The sequence below is a fragment of the Pantherophis guttatus genome, chromosome 2 (assembly GCF_059756535.1).
Source record: "Pantherophis guttatus breed Tessera chromosome 2, ASM5975653v1, whole genome shotgun sequence".
NCBI classification, from domain to species: Eukaryota; Metazoa; Chordata; class Lepidosauria; order Squamata; family Colubridae; genus Pantherophis; species Pantherophis guttatus.
Window position 1 is genome coordinate 239,272,011 of NC_142064.1, and position 17,054 is coordinate 239,289,064.

Genomic DNA, 17,054 nt, shown 5'->3' on the forward strand with positions numbered 1-17,054 from the left:
ACCTCGGTTCCTTCTCTGTTCAGTGACTAAAAGATTAGCTTCATCTCACTCTTTTGGTCTTTTTATGTGTATATGGCAATTTTCATGGAGCCAACATTAGGGCATTTTGGGAACCTGATGGTAATATCTCCAATGTTTCCTGTTTCTGGTCCACAATGCTGCCTAAGCTAATTGTGTGTGAAAACTCCACCCAGAGTTACCATGTGGTAAGGTGGGCGGCCAATAAATTTTAGAAATAAATAAACAGCACTTAGCAATAGCATTTAAGACTTATAGAATAGACTAGAATCTTTTATTGGCCAAGTGTGATTGGACACACAAGGAATTTGTCTTGGTGCATATGCTCTCAGTGTACATAAAAGAAAAGATACACTCATCAAGAATCATAAGGTACAACACTTAATGAGTACAAATAAGCAATCAAAACATATTAGGAAACAGTCAATATAAATCGTAAGGATACAAGCAACAATATACTACTTAATAGTGCTTTACAGCCCTCTCTAAGCGGTTTACAAAGTCAATGTATTGCCACCAACAATCCGGGTCCTCATTTTACTGATCTTGGAAGGATGGAAGGCTGAGTCAATCTTGAGCTTGTCAGGATTGAACTCTCGGCAGTGCACGGAGTTAGCCTGCAATACTGCATTCTAACCACTGTGCCACCTTGGCTCTTACAATAAATACATAAATAAATAAAACTGCTCTTCCGAAATAAATCACTAATGACAAACATGCTTGGAACTGAAATACATGCTGTTTATTAAAACAGACTCTTATTTTCAGAATTATAAAATGCAATTCTTACTATTCATTTCTGTTTAACTAATAAAATCAAACCTGGGATTTTTGCAGATCTACCAAAAGAGTTATTTTTTTTACTAAGATTTATTATTTTGCTCATGCAGATAAACTTGTGTGATCTTGATAACCAACTGGTGTTAGTTCCATTTTTTTTGCAATTGGATTTGGTAATAGAAAACTATTAAAATACAACAAAAAAAAAATCACAAGAGATTACTATACTTAGTAGACTACTACTATACTTAAGACAAAGTGATCAATTGCTTATAGGATTTGTTATAACATGAATGGACTTGTGGGAAACTAATTAGAACAGCTCATGGGGAAACACATTTTTAAATGTGTTATGTAGCTGAGTAACAATCAGGGAAAAATGGATATCAGTGCTTGATTGGAATGTGATCAGGAATGGAAAGATGAGGACATTAATTAGCCTTTGTTGCACATATATAAATTCTATGTGCACAAATGTGGGCCCGATGTTTAAAAGGGTTATAGCACACCAAAATATATGCAATATGTTTAAACATGCTATAAAATAGGTACTCCTAAAACGGAGAATTACTATAGACTAAATCCAGTTCAGCTTTTTTTTTTCATAAGCATGCACAATAATTTACACAATATAGACCACATATGCCACAGGTGGCACACAGAGCCCTCTCTGTGGGCAGAGCCCTCTCTGTGGGCATGCGCCATTGCCCCAGCTCAGCTGTGCTGCGCAAGCGTGCGCGCCTCCCGATGGCCAGCTGGTCTTCGGGTCTCTGCTGTGCATGCGCGGGGGGTGGGGTACATGCGTGGGGGAATGGGGCACATGTGCGGGGATGTGTGCATGTGGGGGGGCATGCACATGCATGTGGGTTGCACATGCATGTACAGAGGTCGCATGTGCATGCACAGGGTGCACATGCGTTGCATTTTGGGTATGTGTGTGTGTGTGTGTGTGTGCGCGCGCGCTTTGGGTGCCAAAAAGGTTTGCCATCACTGGTATAGACATAAGGTATCTGCTACATCTTTTAAGATCTCAAACACATTTGGGCCAGTTTTTGTTTGAGGAATTAAACTCCCCCTCTCAAAAAAGTGTTTCGAAATGTTTTCCCCATTTGCTTTGCGGACACTGTGACTTTCTATGTCTCTAAACCTGCCTAAGATGTAGACTACAAAAGGCTTATTTTTGTTCAAGGAACACAATTTCCCATAAGCATTTGATCCTTCCAGATAGCAATCCCTGAACAAGACAGGTGACTTCATTCTTTCCTGAGCAATGGAATCAGGTCTCTCATTGAGATTCAGCAGTGATCCTCATTTACCAAATATTTTGACTGGTGTATAAACTATTCATAATAAGCGAAGGGATGGAGAAAGGTCTGCTGAATATATAGTAAAAGGAAGGTGATCTTCAACTTACAATCACTCATTTAGTGACTATTTGTAGTTACAATGGCATTGAAAAAACTGACTTATAACCCATCTTCGCAGAATCCCCACATAATCAAAATTCAGCTGCTTGGCAACCAACATGTATTTGCCATAGTTGCAGTGTTCTGGAGTCATGTGATTGCCATTTGTGACTTTCCTAGTCAGTTTCCAACAAGCAAAGTCAAAGGAGGAAACCAGATTCACTTAACAACCATATGATTCCTTTAACAACTGCAGCAGTTCACTTAAGCATGGCAAAAAAAGATCGTAAAATTGGGTGCAACTCACTTAACAATCGCTTTGCATAGCAATGTAAATTCTGGTTCCTAATTGTGGTTGTAAGCAGAGGACTATCGGTATATACATTTTTGCATGCAGGGAAAACTTGAGTGCTTATAAAATAGTAATTCTACAAGAATGAAAGGTGCCAATTTGAGAAGAAAATAAGTGTGGCAAAAGTAGTTATAATCATTCCAGAAAAAAACAGAAAACAAAAACCTTCACTTTCAGGTTGATTCTAGATAATTAGGAAATATGTGGAAGTAGGCTATTCCTTATATAGTTATGAATTCAACATTGGAAATAGACATAATTGTTTTTTTTTTATTAAAGAGTTTTACAGAAAGAAAAAAAACAAAAAAATTTTTTACAAGTATTTCTCCATCCCTCCCTCCCTTCCTCCGCCCCCCCCGAACTTCCCAGAACAAAATACAGGGTATACAATTGACAATCATATGCTAAACTAAGCTAATAAACTAAGGATTCCTATACCCCCCTTCACACTTTAACTCCCCTTTTACTAACTAAGCATCAATACTCTTAATTTTTCTATTCATTCATAAGCTATTTGATACTTTTTAGTCCGATATTTGTTTTGAATATAATCAATCCATCTTCTCCATTCCGATATAAATCTTTCTTGTGAGTGATCTTTCAAATATGCCGAAATCTTCGCCATTTCTGCCAAATTCGCTACTTTTAATGTCCATTCTTCAATAGTAGGCAAATCTTCCTTCTTCCAGTATTGCGCCACCAAAAATCTAGCTGCAGTTATTAAATTTAAAATCAATTTAGTCTCTATAACCATACAATCTGTGATTATACCAGCAAAAACAATTATGGAGTAAACTTTATCTTCTTTTTAAGAGTATTTTGGATAATCCACCATATTTTAATCCAAAATGCTTTAACCTTTTTACAAGTCCACAATATATGATAGTAAGTGGCATCATCACAATCACATCTACAACACTTAGATTGTAAATTCGGATACATACAAGCCAACTTTTTAGGATCTAAATGCCATCTATAAAACATTTTATAAAAATTTTCTCTTAAATTTTGTGCTTGCGTAAATTTTACATTTCTAACTCATATTTTTTCCCAAGTTTCCATCATTATTGGTTCCTGAATATTTTGTGCCCATTTTATCATACTATCCTTAACTTCTGAATCTATTTCTATCAATACATTGTATAATCTTTTTATATGCATTTGACCTTGATCTCTAATTTGTTTTACCAAATTTTCCTCATTCTGCATGATACCAATTCACTGATCTTCTTTCCATCTAGCTTGCAACTGACCATACTGAAACCAAGTTTGAATTATTCTTTCTTCTTTTAATGCGCTTAAAGATTTTAACTGCAATACCTCCCCTTCCATTTTAAGAAGCTCTTTATAAGTAATCACCTCTTGCTTTTGTTCTATACTTATATTCTCTATCGCATGTCTGGGTATCGCCCATATAGGTATCTTATAATTTAACTTATATTGATACTTTTTCCAAACTCGTAACAAGGCATTCCTTAATATATGCCTTTTAAAGGTTTTATCCACCTTTTTATCATATAATAAATAAGCATGCCAGCCATATAATAAATCATATCCTTCAATATTCAATATTCTTTCTTCTGTTGAGTTAATCCAATCACTAATTATTGTTAGGACAGCTGCTTCATAGTATAATCTTAAATTAGGCATTTTAAGACCTCCTCTTTCACGTATATCTTGCATTATTTTTAACTTTATTCTCGGTCTTTTCCCTGCCCAAACAAAATTATTAATACCCTTCTGCCAATTCCTCGGATTTTCATCTTTCTTGAGTATTGGTATCATTTGGAACAAAAATAGAAACCTAGGTAGAACATTCATTTTTACTGCTGCTATTCTTCCTAACAGAGATAATTGTAGTTTCCCCCAATTCTCCATCTCTTTCTGTATTTTTTGCCATAACATTTCATAATTATTTTTATATAATTTTACATTTGAGGCTGTGATATATACCCCTAGATATTTAACCTTTTTTACTATTTCAAATCCTGTTAGTCTTTCTAGTTCTTCTTTTTGCTTTGCCATCATGTTTTTAGTTATTATCTTTGTTTTTTGTTTGTTTATTTTAAATCCAGACATTTGTCCATATTGGCTAATTATATCCATTAAACCTATAGCTTGATTGTACTGGTTGAGTTAAGGTAACAACCAAGTCATCTGCAAATGCTCTTAATCTATAATCATGATGTCTAATTTTAATTCCCTTTATTTTATTTGTCCCTTGTATTTTATTCAATAAAGGTTCCAAAGTTAAAATAAACAATAACGGTGACAAAGGGCATCCGTCTTGTTCCTTTTTCAATTTTAAAAGTTTCTGTTAAAACATCATTAATTATTATTTGTGCTGTTTGTCTCTGATATATTGCTCTAATAGATTGTGTAAAGTATTCTCCAAACTGCATCTTTTCTATTATTTTCAATAAAAATTGTCAATTCAATCGATCAAATGCCTTCTCTGCATCCAGAAAGATAAACGCTGCAGGGACTTGGTTGTTCCTTTCCAGATATTCCAATAAGTTTACAATTTGTCTTACATTACCTTTCATTTGTCTCCCACTTATAAATCCAGATTGGTCATTATGGATCATTTGTTGCATAATTACCATTAACCTATTTGCTAGTATTTTAGCAAAAATCTTATAATCAGTATTTAAAAGCGATATTGGCCTATAATTCTTATATGATCTTGGTCATAGTCACATAATTGTTGACACCTTTGAGGATTATCCTGGCCAAAAATATCATTCCAAAGACACTTCTGGCACAATCGGTTGAATGGAGAAATTAAGAGTGCAAAATAGACGCAGCTAAAACAAATCTTGAGAACTTTCCAAAAGTTCTCAATGGCTGAGTTAACCATCACAAGTGGAAATGAAGAGGATGATCAAAGAGGAACCTGTGGAATTAATCCAGAAGCCTGAGCAAACTCCAGCCATTGCTGCCCTAAAGAAACATACAAGGAAGGATGGAAGATTAAAGTTGTTTCAACTTTTAAGAATGAATAGAAACTACAAGAAAATTTTTATTCTTTTGTGTTCGATGTAGTTGATGAAAACAACTGACAAGCCATCATTTCTCAACCTCAGCAACTTTTATCAAATGTGGATTACAACTCCCAGAATTTCCCAGTCAGCATGCTGACTGAGGAATTCTGGGAGTTGAAGTCCATACATCTTAAAAGTTGTCAGGGTTGAGAAACACTGGATTAGCAAACAAAATATTATGAAGGGTTTTTAGATGACTGCCTTATTTTTTTCCAGACATGTTTTCAATTGCCTTGGCTGTTGAATTGACTGTGATATATTATATTGTTATTGCTTATAGAGGTAATTCTCCAAGAGCAGTTTTAATCTTCGCAACAAAGGAAATACGTAAGCAGTAGGCTCTCAATATTTATTTATTTAATGATTTTCATGGCTACTCATGTCAAAACAATGACTCTGAGCAGCTTACTTCCACTCTTATTCATAGTTTTATAAACTTCTTGATTTGTTCCTTTTTTCCAGCTTCTTGAGCCAAAGACAGGATATAAATTAAAAAATGCAAGATTCAATTAAATCTGAACAGAGGTGTAGTATATCTGTGGTTTTCTGCAACATGTGTAAACTTTTATAAAATATTATTTTCTCTCCCTTTCCACCACTGGATTTAAAAGCTTGTTGCCAAGGCTTCCAGTTACAATTGTATGCAATTACTCTGAGAAAAAACTTTGCTTAGGAATCAGAGCAATTAAGTTGAACCCAGTGAAGAACGGGCTTAGGAGTGACCACTTCTCTAAGGTGGAGAGATTTCTGACAGCAACTAACAACCATTAACAACCGCTAACTAACAGCAACTAGAACTCCTGTGCTGGAGGTTTCCTCACAGCTGAAAGCAAGGATTCCATGGTCTACAGAGCCCTTCCTTCTAAACTGATTATGATCAAAGATATTAGGGTAAATCCTGCAGGAATAAAGCATCACCTGCAGATCATTTAATTAAGTTCTTCCTTGCAATGTATTCTTTTTCTCAGGAAGTGACACGTAGATGTGGTTTGTTCCTTTGGGGTATCAGCATTAAGCACAGAGGTAAGAAATGGGGCTACAATCCTATATATACTATACTATACCTTTCTTAAATAAATGCTCTTGGAAGCCCATGCAACGTCCTATGTTTGAGTAACAACTCAAAAGCTAACACCTTGGTTGAAATCGAGCTTAACTTTGCTTTCATTCAACCCCACACGTGGAGGGAGGAGGGGAAATCACTTAACTGCAGTGATTCACTTAACTGTGCCAAGACAGGTGGCAAAATGGGGCAAAAATCACTTAACAAATGTTTCACTTAACAACAGAAATATCGGACTCCATTGTGGTCGTTAAGTCGAAGATGACCTGTAGTTTTGTTTTGCATCTGGAAGGGTGGCAAAAAGTGGAAGAGACACTTTTGCACCTAGAAGTGATGGGCTGTATGCTAAAATAAAGCCAGGTCATAATACACACTTGAAAGTAAATCAGGAGGCCTGTAATTGGGGAGTGTGTCTAGCAAGAACAAAGAATGCTTATCTACAGGAAATATGCATGTGTAAATCTTGTAACAATTCTGGGTAGTTAGAAAACTGATAAAAGTAACAAGAGTTAGACAAGTTGCAGGACTCATTTAAAAATTAGGAATGGCGAAGGCCTGCAGCCAATAAAATGTGTATTAGATAATTCCTGGGGCATTCATTAGCCAAGGCTTAGGAAAGGGACAGCTAGAGACCAATAGAACAAATTGTAGAATTATTACTAAAATGTTTATTAGATGATATTTCTCGCCTTGTCCCACTTCTCCTTTAGTGAAAAGGTATAAAGCTTACTTAATCCTTTGTTCTTGGCATTTTGGCCAGGAGCCCTTTTTCCTTGGAGTACTCCAATAAAAAGCAAACAGAAAACATGTACCTCGTGTCTGGCATCCATCATTGGCTTCGGCACCAGGCTCAGACCTGGATTAGGGATAACAATCTGGGGGCCCGTTCTGGGATTCCACACCTGGATTCAATTGGAAGACACCAACGACTACCAGAGGAGGGTCCCTGGATGGGTAAGTGGCTGAAAGGTGTGTGAATGCTCTGAATTAGAACTCCTGGTCGGTGACCAAGACTGTGTGTTTCTGCATTGCCAGCCGCCCTCAGAGCTCTTGAGTCTTTTGACAGTGATTGAGTAGGCTGAAAAGCAAGGGGTGATGCGGAGATCCACGTGTCTCACTGATGCATAGAGTGGACTGATTGAATGCAATGAGCCACTGTCTAAATGAACGTCCAGCCTCGGTAAAATCCTTGGTGACTTCTTAACTGAACTCAAAGGCTGAAGCCCTGAAGAAAGCGAGGAGCAGGAACAAGCACTGGTGGAAGAAAAAGAAAGAGGCAAAATATGGAGAAAAGGTAAGGATTGGACAGGAGACGTCTCAGGGGATAAGAGGAATCCACCTGAGATCCGGCTTTGAAATGGGAAACTGGTAGCAAAAAGGCATCCAGTGTGTGTGTGGGGGGGGTGGGGTGGGGGGCACGACAGAGTTGCCAAAAGGGAAGCTGCCCGATGGGTTCTATTTTGCCTCATTTTGAGATACTAGGAGGATTAGATCTAGGGATCAAAGCAGTGGTGAAATCCAAATTTTTTACTACCGGTTCTGTGGGCGTGGCATGGTGGGCATGGTGTGGCTTGGTGGGTGTGGCTGGGGAAGGATACTGCAAAATCTCCATTCCCACCCCACTCCAGGGGAAGGATACTGCAAAATCTCCATTCCCACCCCACTCTGGGGCCAGCCAGAGGTGGTATTTGCTGGTTCTCCAAACTGCTCAAAATTTCCGCTACCGGTTCTCCAGAACCTGCTGGATTTCACCCCTGGATCAAAGACAGCCTTTTCTCATTATTGTATGTCTGTCTGGCCTCAACTTCCCTTGGACACTCCAGGTGATTTCAGGGACCTCATAATATGGGACTTATTGAGCAACTAAAAGCAATATTGCAGAAACTAAAGAGACAGACAGAGATACGATATTTGAATTTATTTGTGAAACTTGTTAATAGTCCATTTCTGTTAGAGGAGTGTGGAGGTAGTGTATATGTGTTTCTATGCTATGTCATTTCCAAGACTTGGGAGAGGAGCTAGACCCTCTAATAACAATAAACAAGAAGGCCTAATATATTATTTTAAAAAATGTTGTGGCAGTAAAAGTTGTCTTTAAAACAAAAAGTGGAGTTCAAACTTGCTCATGAGAGCCCTGGAGAAATGCAAATGATGTGTGAACATAGGTCTCTATACCTCTTATACATCTTGATCTTTAAAATGGGCCAATGATTGCTGGGAGATCTAAAATAGATAGGTGAGAGTTTGGATCTTTAAAAATAAGCTAGAATGAGTTCCAAGCTAGAATGAGAGCACACAGAACACTCCCAGAGCAGACACAGGTAGTAACAATCTAGTGCCTAAAGAGAGATCAAAGGGTGGTAAAGAAATACTGCAGTGTTAACCTAGTAAAAAGATTAGGGCCGTGTTCTCCATTCGGCTGTGTTAGCCCTCTGGAACATGTTCAAATCATGTAGTGAAAGAAAAAAGAAATAAAATAAAAAGGATTTGGAAAAATGGAACTCAATGGCTTGAGAAAGCCCCCTAAAATAACGATTGGTTTGCCTGAAGAAAGTATGAAAGGAAATATTTGTATGTGGATCTTTTTTATGCAAGCAGTTTGAATGAAGGATAAATGTGTAAGTATGCTGATGTGTAAGTGCCCATGTGTGTTGACTCCCTATCTCCAGACTGTGAAAGGGGTTAGTTATTTTGATGAAGGGTAAGCAGAAATAAGAAAGAAATTCAGAAGGCTCACAGAAACGCTATCTTCCTAGCAGATGCCCTTAGGCAGGAGAAGTGGGGAGGAAGGGGGCACAAACTGGAAGAGGTAGCGAGGAGTGGGAGTTCAGGGAATCTGAAGTAGTATGGGCATGGAAGAGGAAAGGTCCCCTTGGGACCAACCAGTGTGCTATATGCAGGAAAGAAGGTTATTGGAAGAGTGGATGCCTGGTGGCTATAGCCATGAAAGCAGAAAAAGAAGAGTGAAGAGACCAGGGGCAGGGAGCTATTGCTCCCTCAACCCCCAAGCCCCTGGTGGAAGTCCAAATTGGGGGTTCTAAACATAAGGTGTTAAAAGATACAGGAGCCAGTAGATCTGTCCCTAACAGACCTACTGCTCCTCGGCCTACCGATGAGATACCTTTTGTTGGGGCTTCAGGAAAGGCTCTAATGTGCCTGAAACAACAAAAGCCCAAATTGCACAGCAGGAGGTTAAAAACTTAGGGTATGGCATCTCTGCAGGAGAGCTGGAAACTTTTAGCCTAAGGAGGGAAGCAATCCATTAAAGCTCCTGTTAAAAGAAAACAATTGGTATTCTTGGGGATGGCTGGTTTTTATAGAATTTGGATTCTTAATTTTTGATTGTGAAGCCCCTTTATGAGGCTGTTAAAGGGGGGATGGGAAAATAGTTGAATGGATTAGATAATGCCAACAAACATTCACACAAATAGAGAGTGAGCTTATGGGAGCACCGGCACTAGGGCTTCCAGACCCCACTACACCTTTTACTCTATTTGTACATGAATGAGAAGGCATTGCAATGAAAGTTCTCACCCAGAAATTAGGCTCATGGCAAAGACCTGTGGCATTGGGATGGCTTGTGAACAGGGGCAGCAACAGCCCTGCTAGTTGAAGAAGCTCAGCAGTTAACACTATTACTTTAGCTCATAGTAAAAGTCCCAAATGGAGGTCAAAATATTATGGAAGTAAAGGATGACTGGGGGCCGTCAAGCCAAGTATTTGACCCTCTTGCTTGGTTCCCCAGCCATACAATTAGAGGTATTCAATCCAGCTACACTCTTGCCCCAGCTGGATTGCATCATGATTGTGTACAGGTGATGAATTTAGTCTATGCCAGTAGCCCCAATCTTTGTAATCAGCCTATTCCAAATGCTGACTATGAATGCTAGTAGCTTTATGGTAGAAGACCAGAGAAAGGCAGGATATGCAGTGGTCACACCATGGGAAGTTGCAGAAGTCAACCCATTACCAGTAAACATTTCTACCCAACAGGTCACTCTAACTAGAGCCTTACAACTGGCTGTGGGACAAACATTACTAACAAATATACCTTTGGAGTCTTGCATGCCAATGGAGCTTTATAGGAGGAGAGAGGATTATTAAATGCAAGAGAATCAACTGTTAAATATAGCCCACAAAGTGTAAAATTATTGGAGGCTGTTTAGCAACCAAAACAAGTAGCAGTCTTTCATGTCAAGGGGCATTCTAAGATACCCCTTTACACAAAAGGAAATTGGGCTGCAGATAGAGCTGCTAAGGAAGCCACCCTACAACACTTAGAATTACCAGCCATCTAATACCTATTTCTCCATACGCACTTCTCCACTCTCTTATACACCCTAGGATAGGACATGGTCCACATCAATTGGAGGCAGGGAGATGAATGATGGGTAGTGGAAGGTAGAGGGCGGACCTATTCTACCAAATACACCTCAGGGGAATCATTTATAACAAATACATGCTAGCACACACTGGGGGGTCAAAAGCACTGGTAGACTTTGTGACATGCTGTGTAGTAGGCAAGAGTCTCTATTCCGCTGCTTCCCAAGCTGTAGCAGCTTGTCTGATCTATGCCAGAAATAATCCAAAAGCAGCCAGGTACCCATCCCTATGAGTCCAACTTAACGGCAACTACCCAGGGGCAATTTCGGAAATAGACTTCACTGAAGCAAGGTTTTAAGTATGTTTTGGGACTAAAATGTAGCTTCACAGAATGGCCTGAGGCTTTTGCTTGCAAGACTAATAAAGAGCATGAAGTAGTAAACGTCCTACTGGAAGAAATTATTCCTAAGGTTTGAGTTGCCAAATAGTATATTGTTTGATTGTGACCCATATTTCAGAGCTAAGGTTTGTGTGAACAGTTAAGCACCACTTGGAAGCTTTACTCAGTCTACCACCTGGCAAGTAGTCCTCTGGCAGAAAAGGTAATGATTTACAAAAACAACAGCTAGCTAAGATGTGCCAGGAGGCTCACTTGTCCTCACCTCAAACTTTGCCACTCACATTGTTAGAGCTTCACATTGCACCTCAAAAGCGAATAGGCTTGAGCCTCTTTGAGGCCCTCCCTAAAGGCAGAGGAGAGGTCCATCCCACTGGTGGGTGAACTGACCTTGTACCAATATGTAAGACAACTCGCTGGTGTTATGAATTTTCTTTCCCGTTATCTGCAGGAAAATCAATACCCTGGACTAGATCATCCAGTATATCCATTTCAGCTTGAAGACTGGGTGCTTGTAAAGACATGGGGACCAACAACCACCTTGGATCAGAAGTAGAAGGGACCGTTTCAAGTCCTTCTGACCACCCATATGGCACTAAAAGTGGAAGGCCTGGCATCTTGCATAGATCACTCCCAGAGTGATGAAATACCCACGATCTGCCATTCCTGATTCTTGGACTACGCAGCCTGTGACTTCCTCAGTAGAAGAACTGGGACTTAAGTTATTGTTCTGGAAGCAAAAGCCTCTGGAACCATAGTCGTGTGAGAGGAAAACTACAATCTCCCACAGGTGTTCTCTCAATTAGAAAATTTCCCCAAAAGGTATTTCTAGCTACCCACACTAGAATTAGGAGAGTTACCCAATTATTACCACTAGATAATTGGTGTGTGTGTGTGAAGGCTAAGATATTAAGACAAATAGACTTAACTGTCAGGATGAGACCATACAATTTGTTATGTAACTGTGCTCCTCCTACCCACCTATATTATACCCACTTTACCTGAAAGAAGGATTAGAAACCATAGGGACATTGAACAATTCAGAAAGTACCTGACCAACCCCTTATTTTGTTCAGTGGGCTCTGGTCCCTCAATAATGCCATGTATCATATACAAGCAGTGGAGCTAGCTAATGAGACTGGGGAATGTTTTTATTGCTGCAGCAAAAAAACAAGAAGCCATTTGGAAAATGACAGTTCAGAATAGGATAGCTCTTGATATCATATTGGCATCCTAAGGAGGGATGTATGCACTACTTGGACAACAATGCTGTGTGCATATTCTGGACATATCGGAGGAATTCCACACCCGAACTAGACACATCACAAAGTTAGCTGCAACACCACCACCTCATGGATGAATGGAAAGGCTGATGGCATTGACTGACAGGATGGTTGCCTGATTTCAACCGGTTAAAAACCTAATAATGACCCTGGCAGGCATAGTCATTGTTCTCTTAATCACCTGTTGTGCATTACAATGCCTTCTGCTATGCCTTTCCACCTGTAAGCAAACTACGGGGTCTCCCAGTACACACGGATATTGATGTTGGGTGAATCTTGGAAATTTAAATCATTTTCAGATTCAAAGGGGGGGGGAGAATGATGGGCTGTATGCTAAAATAAAGCCAACAAGTAAATCAGGAAGCCTGTAATTGGGGAGTGTGTCTAGCAAGAACCAAGAGTGCTTATCTACAGGAAATATGCATGTGTAAAACATGTAACAATTCTGGGTAGTTAGAAAGCTGATAAAAGTAACAAGAGTTAGACAAGTTGCAGGCCTCATCTAAAAATTAGGAATGGTGAAGGCCTGCAGCCAATAAAATGCGTATTAGGTAACTCCTGGGGCATTCATTAGCCAAGGCTTAGGAAGAGGGACAGCTAGAGACCAATAGAACAAATTGTAGAATTTTGACTAAAATGTTCATTAGATGATATTTCTCGCCTTGTCCCACCTTCTCCTTTAGTGAAAAGGTATAAAGCTTACTTAATCCTTTGTTCTTGGCGTTTTGGCCAGGAGCCCTTTTCCCTTGGAGTACTCCAATAAAAAAACAAACAGAAAATCTGCACCTTGTGTCTGGAGTCCATCATTGGCTTCGGCACCAGGCTCAGTCAGACCCCGATTGGGGACAACAGCAGAGTGGCAAAAAGTGGAAGAGACACCCCTGCTTCCCAATTGACAGGCATAGGAGATACTCAACTCCGGGATCTCCAACTAGAGATAACGCACAAATCAACGTTCAGCCTTTCCAACACGGTTCTCCAGCAGGCGGAAGGCAAGACCACGACGGGAAGCGCTCCTTCATGTCTCGGGGAGAAATCAGAATTCCCTCCTTCGGCCTTACCTCAGACTGGGCACGGGGATAGTGACACGCACTGGAGGAGGAGGGTGGTGGGGGAGTAAGAGAAGCAAACGAGCCTTCACTTTGAGGCGGAGAAGCAACGCCAGAGCCTGGGAAAAGAGGCGGGGCAGCTCTTCCCGTCGCCCAATCAGGACCGCCCGACCCGGGGAGCTTTGAAAGAAGCTCAGGGAGCGCTCGTGGGCTTCTTGCCGGCTTTCCAAACGCAGCCGGTGGCCGCTCGGCTCCTGCTACCGTGTTAGTGGTCGCAGATTCCGGGTCGTGGTGGAACTTTTTCTTACTGTTTAGAGACCTATTGCTGTTTCTCTCCTTTTCTCCTTCTGGCTTTCATTCACTTCTTCTTCTTCTTCTTCTTCTTCCGACGACGAAGACCAGACAAACAAGGATCTCTTGCAAGCAAGCCCTCCATTCCCTTCGCCGCTGGGTCGAGCTTTGCTTTTTGTGTTTTTGTTTTTTTTAAATCCTGCTCTTTTTCCCAAGCCGCGAGCGAGCTAAGCCAAGTAGTCCATTTCGGTTCCTCGGCGCCACCGAAGCTTTACCGTTGGTGGGGAGACTAAAAGGCAAGGGCGGCTTTGAATGGGGTCTCGCTGCTGTTTTGCGCCGGCTGCATCCTGAGCATTCCCTCCGAACGCGCTCCAGGTAAGGATCGCGGGCGGGAAAGCCCGCGCGCCGCTTTCTCTTCCTTCTTTCCTGCAAGCGGGGGAAAGTCCTGCAAAACGGGGGGTATGTATAATATCGGTGGCGCCGGTGCAGTCGTTAAGTTGCGTTGCTGGTGTTTCACCTACAGTACTCGCGAGTCGAGAGAGGCTCTGCTTGATTCCGTGGCTGACACTGACCTTCTTTCCATCGGTTCTTTCCGAGGGGGTTGGAAATCCACTGGGGCCAGCAATCGAGCGCTGCTTCCCATTCCGTTCTGGAGGAAGCCCGGTCCAGTCAAAGGGCGGGCGATGCTCCGTTTGCAAGGAAGAGAAGCTGCGGCGAGCGGAGGAAGCGCTAGCGGGCGACAGAGTAGGAGTTTGCAAGCGAGACTTGGGAGCAGAAGCGGTCCTCCTTTTCCCCTTAGGGCAGTGTTTCTCAACCTTGGAAGCTTGAAGATGGGTGGACTTCAACTCCCAGAATCCCCCAGCCAGCAGTGCTGGCTGGGGGATTCTGGGAGTTGAAGTCCACCCATCTTCAAGCTTCCAAGGTTGAGAAACACTGCCTTAGGGACCCGGAGAACTTGAGCCGAGCAACTTGCAGAGCTCGCTGTCTCCGGGAGCGATGGAAGAAGGACCTTCGGGAGCCCGGTGGGTGTCATTTCCCACCACGCTTAGTTTGGAACATAGCCTAAGGCCCCGCTGGATGTTCAGGTTGTCTTCGCTTTACCGCCACAATTGAGCCCAATGTTTCTGTTGTTAAGTGAGACATCGATAAGGGAGTTTAGCCTCCTTTTAAGACCTTTCCTGCCACAGTTGTTAAGGGAATCACTGTTAAGTTGATAAATGAGTCACCAGGTCGTTAAGTGAATCCGGCTTCCCCATTGACTCGGCTCCTCAGAAGTCGCAAAAGGGGAAATCACATGACCTTGGGGCATAGCAACCGTCATAAATACGAACCAGTTGCCAAGGATCTGAATTTTGATGGGGAGGGGGGATGCTGCCAAGGTCATAACTTGGAGCCTGGATAGCTCTGCAGACTAAGCACTGTAATTTAACACCAGCTGTCTGCAATTAAAGTAAATTCGAATCTCGCCAGGCTCAAGGTTGACTCAGCCTTCCATCCTTTCTAAGGTAGGTAAATTGAGGACCCAGTTTGTGGGGGCAATAAGCTGACTTTGTATAAAATATACAAAAGTATGAAGGCTATTGCTTAACGCATTGTAAGCCGCCCTGAGTCTCCGGAGAAGGGCGGCATATAAATCAAATTAAAAAAAAAAAACCTGAATAAAACCGCCATGAGTCCCATTTTTCCCCAGTGCTCTTGTAACTTTAAACGGTCACTAAATGAACTGTTGTAAATCGAGGACTAGCTTTGTGGCGATGCTGACCCCTCTCAAGGTTGCTGGGTTCCTTTCACCTCAAGGCTTTATTTTAACGTAGGGCTGTCTCGATCCCCCTTTCCCCATAAACTTGACTGGGGGAGGTAGCTGCGGTCACTCGTAGTCGAGAGTAGTGGGAAGAGGAAGGCTGGCGGACAGCCCATTGCCGGCGCTTCTCCTCCAGAGGCTTCAGCCTTACGGAGTTCCAGCAAACTTCCCTCCAAGATGGGAGGGAAGAGAGCGGCCTGCAAGACGGGGGTTGTCTGGCGCCGGGAGAAACCCAGGCGCCGGCTTGGAAAGCGGAGGGCCTGAAACGCTGCTCGGCTCGCGGGGACGAGGAGCGAACAGCAAAGCCTCGGCCGCCCGTTGCTCCGGAGCCCAGGAGAGCCTTTGTTTCTCGGCCATGTGATCGGGCTAGCGGTGCCGCCCAGACGCAGCCTGCTCGTCCTCCTCTCTTGGGGTGGTTGCAGCGGGGTTTATCCCGCTTGCTCAGCCAACGGATTCGATTGAAAAGCAGCACCGGAGTAGGTTGGGGGTGGAGAACGAGGAGTCACTGACTGCGCCCTATCCTAGTCACTGCGCTCTATCCTGCATGGGAGCGCAAAAGGTCAGTCCCTCCTCCTGGAGAGGTAGGAGCTTCCTTGCCACCCGTGTCTCCTAGACACACGTTGGTCCTCTTTTACCTGTTGTGGTGAGATTCTTTGGCGTGCAGAGGTGAAGAGTTGGTGTTCATGGCTGGTGGAGCAAGGACCTCCTGCGCCCCCCCCCCCCCGCTTCCATCTCTGTTTCAGCAAGGCTCGCTTTTTGCTTGCTTCCATACGTGCACCCTGAACCTGGTTGGAAGGAGGTATATGCAGAAGGAGCTGCTCTCCCAGGCCGTGAGATAAACCAGGCTGGGTAAATGAGATTTCTGGCGTGGGGTGGGTTGCCCACAGCAAAACAAAGCCTTAGCTTGCTTCATCTATAGATGTTCCCTAATAGGATAAGGAGGATCCTTCCTTTTGTTGGGAGACAAAGGAACTGCTTGGAGAAGTTTTGGTTCATTTATTCCCGGCTGCAAAGGAATAATTAGTTTTCTAAGTTACACAGTAAAGCTTCTGAAGTTTTATATTCCTATCACAACTGGGGAAGGAGTGGCTTTGCTGATGAAATACAGCCATCATGTTTTGTGTTCTTGTGATAACGTATTTGTGGACTTTCCTTACAAGCTGCATCTACTGATTTAGGATGACAGTCTCACCCGACAGAAGAACATTTCTTTCTTCAGGTGCCATTGCACACTGTGTGACATGCAT

General features: G+C 42.1%; 1 protein-coding gene and 1 long non-coding RNA gene across 4 annotated transcripts in view; one reads left to right on the top strand and one right to left on the bottom strand.

Annotated features, from left to right (window-relative positions):
- Window positions 1–262: 262 nt before the first annotated feature.
- On the bottom strand, window positions 263–13,770 carry LOC132709702 (uncharacterized). Its single transcript, XR_015732689.1, has 2 exons — window positions 13,453–13,770; window positions 263–5,499 (listed from the first exon to the last, which is right to left on the bottom strand). It is a non-coding gene; the product is annotated as an uncharacterized LOC132709702 (long non-coding RNA).
- A 108-nt stretch (window positions 13,771–13,878) lies between these two features.
- The window catches only part of TAFA4 (TAFA chemokine like family member 4), a 180,807-nt gene continuing 177,631 nt past the window's right edge, over window positions 13,879–17,054 (top strand). The window contains exon 1 of one of the 3 annotated variants that reach the window (XM_034440604.3): window positions 13,879–14,381. The gene's annotated coding sequence lies outside the window, so the exon portion shown is untranslated. Of the gene's footprint in view, window positions 14,382–15,859; window positions 16,367–17,054 lie in introns of those variants that run through there. The other 2 variants (XM_060684192.2, XM_087887957.1) reach the window with 2 other exon arrangements.